Below are 9543 nucleotides of genomic sequence, written 5' to 3' on the forward strand. Positions count from 1 at the left end.
AGGAATATTTTTTTCTAGTTAGCAAGGAAATATGTTTGTACAAACTAAAAGTACATTTTTCACTGGTTCTCTGAGGGTATTTCTACCGGGTTTTCACCTCAGAAAGGCAGACAAAAATTGTGTTCAAGTTATATCTAAGAGAACAAAAAAGCAGGAATATTTTTTTCTAGTTATCAAGAAAATATGTTTGTACAAACTAAAAGCATATTTTTCACTGGTTCTCTGAGGGTATTTCTACCGGGTTTTCACCTCAGAAAGGCAGACAAAAATTGTGTTCAAGTTATATCTAAGAGAACAAAAAAGCAGGAATATTTTTTTCTAGTTAGCAAGGAAATATGTTTGTACAAACTAAAAGTACATTTTTCACTGGTTCTCTGAGGGTATTTCTACCGGGTTTTCACCTCAGAAAGGCAGACAAAAATTGTGTTCAAGTTATATCTAAGAGAACAAAAAAGCAGGAATATTTTTTTCTAGTTATCAAGAAAATATGTTTGTACAAACTAAAAGCATATTTTTCACTGGTTCTCTGAGGGTATTTCTACCGGGTTTTCACCTCAGAAAGGCAGACAAAAATTGTGTTCAAGTTATATCTAAGAGAACAAAAAAGCAGGAATATTTTTTTCTAGTTATCAAGGAAATATGTTTGTACAAACTAAAAGTACATTTTTCACTGGTTCTCTGAGGGTATTTCTACCGGGTTTTCACCTCAGAAAGGCAGACAAAAATTGTGTTCAAGTTATATCTAAGAGAACAAAAAAGCAGGAATATTTTTTTCTAGTTATCAAGAAAATATGTTTGTACAAACTAAAAGCATATTTTTCACTGGTTCTCTGAGGGTATTTCTACCGGGTTTTCACCTCAGAAAGGCAGACAAAAATTGTGTTCAAGTTATATCTAAGAGAACAAAAAAGCAGGAATATTTTTTTCTAGTTAGCAAGGAAATATGTTTGTACAAACTAAAAGTACATTTTTCACTGGTTCTCTGAGGGTATTTCTACCGGGTTTTCACCTCAGAAAGGCAGACAAAAATTGTGTTCAAGTTATATCTAAGAGAACAAAAAAGCAGGAATATTTTTTTCTAGTTATCAAGGAAATATGTTTGTACAAACTAAAAGTACATTTTTCACTGGTTCTCTGAGGGTATTTCTACCGGGTTTTCACCTCAGAAAGGCAGACAAAAATTGTGTTCAAGTTATATCTAAGAGAACAAAAAAGCAGGAATATTTTTTTCTAGTTATCAAGAAAATATGTTTGTACAAACTAAAAGCATATTTTTCACTGGTTCTCTGAGGGTATTTCTACCGGGTTTTCACCTCAGAAAGGCAGACAAAAATTGTGTTCAAGTTATATCTAAGAGAACAAAAAAGCAGGAATATTTTTTTCTAGTTATCAAGGAAATATGTTTGTACAAACTAAAAGTACATTTTTCACTGGTTCTCTGAGGGTATTTCTACCGGGTTTTCACCTCAGAAAGGCAGACAAAAATTGTGTTCAAGTTATATCTAAGAGAACAAAAAAGCAGGAATATTTTTTTCTAGTTATCAAGGAAATATGTTTGTACAAACTAAAAGTACATTTTTCACTGGTTCTCTGAGGGTATTTCTACCGGGTTTTCACCTCAGAAAGGCAGACAAAAATTGTGTTCAAGTTATATCTAAGAGAACAAAAAAGCAGGAATATTTTTTTCTAGTTAGCAAGGAAATATGTTTGTACAAACTAAAAGTACATTTTTCACTGGTTCTCTGAGGGTATTTCTACCGGGTTTTCACCTCAGAAAGGCAGACAAAAATTGTGTACAAGTTATATCTAAGAGAACAAAAAAGCAGGAATATTTTTTTCTAGTTATCAAGGAAATATGTTTGTACAAACTAAAAGTACATTTTTCACTGGTTCTCTGAGGGTATTTCTACCGGGTTTTCACCTCAGAAAGGCAGACAAAAATTGTGTTCAAGTTATATCTAAGAGAACAAAAAAGCAGGAATATTTTTTTCTAGTTATCAAGGAAATATGTTTGTACAAACTAAAAGTACATTTTTCACTGGTTCTCTGAGGGTATTTCTACCGGGTTTTCACCTCAGAAAGGCAGACAAAAATTGTGTTCAAGTTATATCTAAGAGAACAAAAAAGCAGGAATATTTTTTTCTAGTTAGCAAGGAAATATGTTTGTACAAACTAAAAGTACATTTTTCACTGGTTCTCTGAGGGTATTTCTACCGGGTTTTCACCTCAGAAAGGCAGACAAAAATTGTGTTCAAGTTATATCTAAGAGAACAAAAAAGCAGGAATATTTTTTTCTAGTTAGCAAGGAAATATGTTTGTACAAACTAAAAGTACATTTTTCACTGGTTCTCTGAGGGTATTTCTACCGGGTTTTCACCTCAGAAAGGCAGACAAAAATTGTGTTCAAGTTATATCTAAGAGAACAAAAAAGCAGGAATATTTTTTTCTAGTTATCAAGAAAATATGTTTGTACAAACTAAAAGCATATTTTTCACTGGTTCTCTGAGGGTATTTCTACCGGGTTTTCACCTCAGAAAGGCAGACAAAAATTGTGTTCAAGTTATATCTAAGAGAACAAAAAAGCAGGAATATTTTTTTCTAGTTATCAAGGAAATATGTTTGTACAAACTAAAAGTACATTTTTCACTGGTTCTCTGAGGGTATTTCTACCGGGTTTTCACCTCAGAAAGGCAGACAAAAATTGTGTTCAAGTTATATCTAAGAGAACAAAAAAGCAGGAATATTTTTTTCTAGTTATCAAGGAAATATGTTTGTACAAACTAAAAGTACATTTTTCACTGGTTCTCTGAGGGTATTTCTACCGGGTTTTCACCTCAGAAAGGCAGACAAAAATTGTGTTCAAGTTATATCTAAGAGAACAAAAAAGCAGGAATATTTTTTTCTAGTTATCAAGGAAATATGTTTGTACAAACTAAAAGTACATTTTTCACTGGTTCTCTGAGGGTATTTCTACCGGGTTTTCACCTCAGAAAGGCAGACAAAAATTGTGTTCAAGTTATATCTAAGAGAACAAAAAAGCAGGAATATTTTTTTCTAGTTATCAAGGAAATATGTTTGTACAAACTAAAAGTACATTTTTCACTGGTTCTCTGAGGGTATTTCTACCGGGTTTTCACCTCAGAAAGGCAGACAAAAATTGTGTTCAAGTTATATCTAAGAGAACAAAAAAGCAGGAATATTTTTTTCTAGTTATCAAGGAAATATGTTTGTACAAACTAAAAGTACATTTTTCACTGGTTCTCTGAGGGTATTTCTACCGGGTTTTCACCTCAGAAAGGCAGACAAAAATTGTGTTCAAGTTATATCTAAGAGAACAAAAAAGCAGGAATATTTTTTTCTAGTTATCAAGGAAATATGTTTGTACAAACTAAAAGTACATTTTTCACTGGTTCTCTGAGGGTATTTCTACCGGGTTTTCACCTCAGAAAGGCAGACAAAAATTGTGTTCAAGTTATATCTAAGAGAACAAAAAAGCAGGAATATTTTTTTCTAGTTATCAAGAAAATATGTTTGTACAAACTAAAAGCATATTTTTCACTGGTTCTCTGAGGGTATTTCTACCGGGTTTTCACCTCAGAAAGGCAGACAAAAATTGTGTTCAAGTTATATCTAAGAGAACAAAAAAGCAGGAATATTTTTTTCTAGTTATCAAGGAAATATGTTTGTACAAACTAAAAGTACATTTTTCACTGGTTCTCTGAGGGTATTTCTACCGGGTTTTCACCTCAGAAAGGCAGACAAAAATTGTGTTCAAGTTATATCTAAGAGAACAAAAAAGCAGGAATATTTTTTTCTAGTTATCAAGAAAATATGTTTGTACAAACTAAAAGCATATTTTTCACTGGTTCTCTGAGGGTATTTCTACCGGGTTTTCACCTCAGAAAGGCAGACAAAAATTGTGTTCAAGTTATATCTAAGAGAACAAAAAAGCAGGAATATTTTTTTCTAGTTAGCAAGGAAATATGTTTGTACAAACTAAAAGTACATTTTTCACTGGTTCTCTGAGGGTATTTCTACCGGGTTTTCACCTCAGAAAGGCAGACAAAAATTGTGTTCAAGTTATATCTAAGAGAACAAAAAAGCAGGAATATTTTTTTCTAGTTATCAAGAAAATATGTTTGTACAAACTAAAAGCATATTTTTCACTGGTTCTCTGAGGGTATTTCTACCGGGTTTTCACCTCAGAAAGGCAGACAAAAATTGTGTTCAAGTTATATCTAAGAGAACAAAAAAGCAGGAATATTTTTTTCTAGTTATCAAGGAAATATGTTTGTACAAACTAAAAGTACATTTTTCACTGGTTCTCTGAGGGTATTTCTACCGGGTTTTCACCTCAGAAAGGCAGACAAAAATTGTGTTCAAGTTATATCTAAGAGAACAAAAAAGCAGGAATATTTTTTTCTAGTTATCAAGGAAATATGTTTGTACAAACTAAAAGTACATTTTTCACTGGTTCTCTGAGGGTATTTCTACCGGGTTTTCACCTCAGAAAGGCAGACAAAAATTGTGTTCAAGTTATATCTAAGAGAACAAAAAAGCAGGAATATTTTTTTCTAGTTATCAAGGAAATATGTTTGTACAAACTAAAAGTACATTTTTCACTGGTTCTCTGAGGGTATTTCTACCGGGTTTTCACCTCAGAAAGGCAGACAAAAATTGTGTTCAAGTTATATCTAAGAGAACAAAAAAGCAGGAATATTTTTTTCTAGTTAGCAAGGAAATATGTTTGTACAAACTAAAAGTACATTTTTCACTGGTTCTCTGAGGGTATTTCTACCGGGTTTTCACCTCAGAAAGGCAGACAAAAATTGTGTTCAAGTTATATCTAAGAGAACAAAAAAGCAGGAATATTTTTTTCTAGTTAGTCAAGGAAATATGTTTGTACAAACTAAAAGTACATTTTTCACTGGTTCTCTGAGGGTATTTCTACCGGGTTTTCACCTCAGAAAGGCAGACAAAAATTGTGTTCAAGTTATATCTAAGAGAACAAAAAAGCAGGAATATTTTTTTCTAGTTATCAAGAAAATATGTTTGTACAAACTAAAAGCATATTTTTCACTGGTTCTCTGAGGGTATTTCTACCGGGTTTTCACCTCAGAAAGGCAGACAAAAATTGTGTTCAAGTTATATCTAAGAGAACAAAAAAGCAGGAATATTTTTTTCTAGTTATCAAGGAAATATGTTTGTACAAACTAAAAGTACATTTTTCACTGGTTCTCTGAGGGTATTTCTACCGGGTTTTCACCTCAGAAAGGCAGACAAAAATTGTGTTCAAGTTATATCTAAGAGAACAAAAAAGCAGGAATATTTTTTTCTAGTTATCAAGAAAATATGTTTGTACAAACTAAAAGCATATTTTTCACTGGTTCTCTGAGGGTATTTCTACCGGGTTTTCACCTCAGAAAGGCAGACAAAAATTGTGTTCAAGTTATATCTAAGAGAACAAAAAAGCAGGAATATTTTTTTCTAGTTAGCAAGGAAATATGTTTGTACAAACTAAAAGTACATTTTTCACTGGTTCTCTGAGGGTATTTCTACCGGGTTTTCACCTCAGAAAGGCAGACAAAAATTGTGTTCAAGTTATATCTAAGAGAACAAAAAAGCAGGAATATTTTTTTCTAGTTATCAAGGAAATATGTTTGTACAAACTAAAAGTACATTTTTCACTGGTTCTCTGAGGGTATTTCTACCGGGTTTTCACCTCAGAAAGGCAGACAAAAATTGTGTTCAAGTTATATCTAAGAGAACAAAAAAGCAGGAATATTTTTTTCTAGTTATCAAGGAAATATGTTTGTACAAACTAAAAGTACATTTTTCACTGGTTCTCTGAGGGTATTTCTACCGGGTTTTCACCTCAGAAAGGCAGACAAAAATTGTGTTCAAGTTATATCTAAGAGAACAAAAAAGCAGGAATATTTTTTTCTAGTTAGTCAAGGAAATATGTTTGTACAAACTAAAAGTACATTTTTCACTGGTTCTCTGAGGGTATTTCTACCGGGTTTTCACCTCAGAAAGGCAGACAAAAATTGTGTTCAAGTTATATCTAAGAGAACAAAAAAGCAGGAATATTTTTTTCTAGTTATCAAGAAAATATGTTTGTACAAACTAAAAGCATATTTTTCACTGGTTCTCTGAGGGTATTTCTACCGGGTTTTCACCTCAGAAAGGCAGACAAAAATTGTGTTCAAGTTATATCTAAGAGAACAAAAAAGCAGGAATATTTTTTTCTAGTTAGCAAGGAAATATGTTTGTACAAACTAAAAGTACATTTTTCACTGGTTCTCTGAGGGTATTTCTACCGGGTTTTCACCTCAGAAAGGCAGACAAAAATTGTGTTCAAGTTATATCTAAGAGAACAAAAAAGCAGGAATATTTTTTTCTAGTTAGCAAGGAAATATGTTTGTACAAACTAAAAGTACATTTTTCACTGGTTCTCTGAGGGTATTTCTACCGGGTTTTCACCTCAGAAAGGCAGACAAAAATTGTGTTCAAGTTATATCTAAGAGAACAAAAAAGCAGGAATATTTTTTTCTAGTTATCAAGAAAATATGTTTGTACAAACTAAAAGCATATTTTTCACTGGTTCTCTGAGGGTATTTCTACCGGGTTTTCACCTCAGAAAGGCAGACAAAAATTGTGTTCAAGTTATATCTAAGAGAACAAAAAAGCAGGAATATTTTTTTCTAGTTATCAAGGAAATATGTTTGTACAAACTAAAAGTACATTTTTCACTGGTTCTCTGAGGGTATTTCTACCGGGTTTTCACCTCAGAAAGGCAGACAAAAATTGTGTTCAAGTTATATCTAAGAGAACAAAAAAGCAGGAATATTTTTTTCTAGTTAGCAAGGAAATATGTTTGTACAAACTAAAAGTACATTTTTCACTGGTTCTCTGAGGGTATTTCTACCGGGTTTTCACCTCAGAAAGGCAGACAAAAATTGTGTTCAAGTTATATCTAAGAGAACAAAAAAGCAGGAATATTTTTTTCTAGTTATCAAGGAAATATGTTTGTACAAACTAAAAGTACATTTTTCACTGGTTCTCTGAGGGTATTTCTACCGGGTTTTCACCTCAGAAAGGCAGACAAAAATTGTGTTCAAGTTATATCTAAGAGAACAAAAAAGCAGGAATATTTTTTTCTAGTTATCAAGGAAATATGTTTGTACAAACTAAAAGTACATTTTTCACTGGTTCTCTGAGGGTATTTCTACCGGGTTTTCACCTCAGAAAGGCAGACAAAAATTGTGTTCAAGTTATATCTAAGAGAACAAAAAAGCAGGAATATTTTTTTCTAGTTATCAAGGAAATATGTTTGTACAAACTAAAAGTACATTTTTCACTGGTTCTCTGAGGGTATTTCTACCGGGTTTTCACCTCAGAAAGGCAGACAAAAATTGTGTTCAAGTTATATCTAAGAGAACAAAAAAGCAGGAATATTTTTTTCTAGTTAGCAAGGAAATATGTTTGTACAAACTAAAAGTACATTTTTCACTGGTTCTCTGAGGGTATTTCTACCGGGTTTTCACCTCAGAAAGGCAGACAAAAATTGTGTTCAAGTTATATCTAAGAGAACAAAAAAGCAGGAATATTTTTTTCTAGTTAGCAAGGAAATATGTTTGTACAAACTAAAAGTACATTTTTCACTGGTTCTCTGAGGGTATTTCTACCGGGTTTTCACCTCAGAAAGGCAGACAAAAATTGTGTTCAAGTTATATCTAAGAGAACAAAAAAGCAGGAATATTTTTTTCTAGTTATCAAGAAAATATGTTTGTACAAACTAAAAGCATATTTTTCACTGGTTCTCTGAGGGTATTTCTACCGGGTTTTCACCTCAGAAAGGCAGACAAAAATTGTGTTCAAGTTATATCTAAGAGAACAAAAAAGCAGGAATATTTTTTTCTAGTTAGCAAGGAAATATGTTTGTACAAACTAAAAGTACATTTTTCACTGGTTCTCTGAGGGTATTTCTACCGGGTTTTCACCTCAGAAAGGCAGACAAAAATTGTGTTCAAGTTATATCTAAGAGAACAAAAAAGCAGGAATATTTTTTTCTAGTTATCAAGAAAATATGTTTGTACAAACTAAAAGCATATTTTTCACTGGTTCTCTGAGGGTATTTCTACCGGGTTTTCACCTCAGAAAGGCAGACAAAAATTGTGTTCAAGTTATATCTAAGAGAACAAAAAAGCAGGAATATTTTTTTCTAGTTAGCAAGGAAATATGTTTGTACAAACTAAAAGTACATTTTTCACTGGTTCTCTGAGGGTATTTCTACCGGGTTTTCACCTCAGAAAGGCAGACAAAAATTGTGTTCAAGTTATATCTAAGAGAACAAAAAAGCAGGAATATTTTTTTCTAGTTATCAAGAAAATATGTTTGTACAAACTAAAAGCATATTTTTCACTGGTTCTCTGAGGGTATTTCTACCGGGTTTTCACCTCAGAAAGGCAGACAAAAATTGTGTTCAAGTTATATCTAAGAGAACAAAAAAGCAGGAATATTTTTTTCTAGTTATCAAGGAAATATGTTTGTACAAACTAAAAGTACATTTTTCACTGGTTCTCTGAGGGTATTTCTACCGGGTTTTCACCTCAGAAAGGCAGACAAAAATTGTGTTCAAGTTATATCTAAGAGAACAAAAAAGCAGGAATATTTTTTTCTAGTTATCAAGGAAATATGTTTGTACAAACTAAAAGTACATTTTTCACTGGTTCTCTGAGGGTATTTCTACCGGGTTTTCACCTCAGAAAGGCAGACAAAAATTGTGTTCAAGTTATATCTAAGAGAACAAAAAAGCAGGAATATTTTTTTCTAGTTATCAAGGAAATATGTTTGTACAAACTAAAAGCATATTTTTCACTGGTTCTCTGAGGGTATTTCTACCGGGTTTTCACCTCAGAAAGGCAGACAAAAATTGTGTTCAAGTTATATCTAAGAGAACAAAAAAGCAGGAATATTTTTTTCTAGTTATCAAGGAAATATGTTTGTACAAACTAAAAGTACATTTTTCACTGGTTCTCTGAGGGTATTTCTACCGGGTTTTCACCTCAGAAAGGCAGACAAAAATTGTGTTCAAGTTATATCTAAGAGAACAAAAAAGCAGGAATATTTTTTTCTAGTTATCAAGGAAATATGTTTGTACAAACTAAAAGTACATTTTTCACTGGTTCTCTGAGGGTATTTCTACCGGGTTTTCACCTCAGAAAGGCAGACAAAAATTGTGTTCAAGTTATATCTAAGAGAACAAAAAAGCAGGAATATTTTTTTCTAGTTAGCAAGGAAATATGTTTGTACAAACTAAAAGTACATTTTTCACTGGTTCTCTGAGGGTATTTCTACCGGGTTTTCACCTCAGAAAGGCAGACAAAAATTGTGTTCAAGTTATATCTAAGAGAACAAAAAAGCAGGAATATTTTTTTCTAGTTATCAAGGAAATATGTTTGTACAAACTAAAAGTACATTTTTCACTGGTTCTCTGAGGGTATTTCTACCGGGTTTTCACCTCAGAAAGGCAGACAAAAA

The sequence above is a fragment of the Leptopilina boulardi genome, unplaced genomic scaffold (genome assembly GCF_019393585.1).
Source record: "Leptopilina boulardi isolate dan_hultmark-lab unplaced genomic scaffold, ZJU_Lbou_2.1 LbouV2_199, whole genome shotgun sequence".
NCBI classification, from domain to species: Eukaryota; Metazoa; Arthropoda; class Insecta; order Hymenoptera; family Figitidae; genus Leptopilina; species Leptopilina boulardi.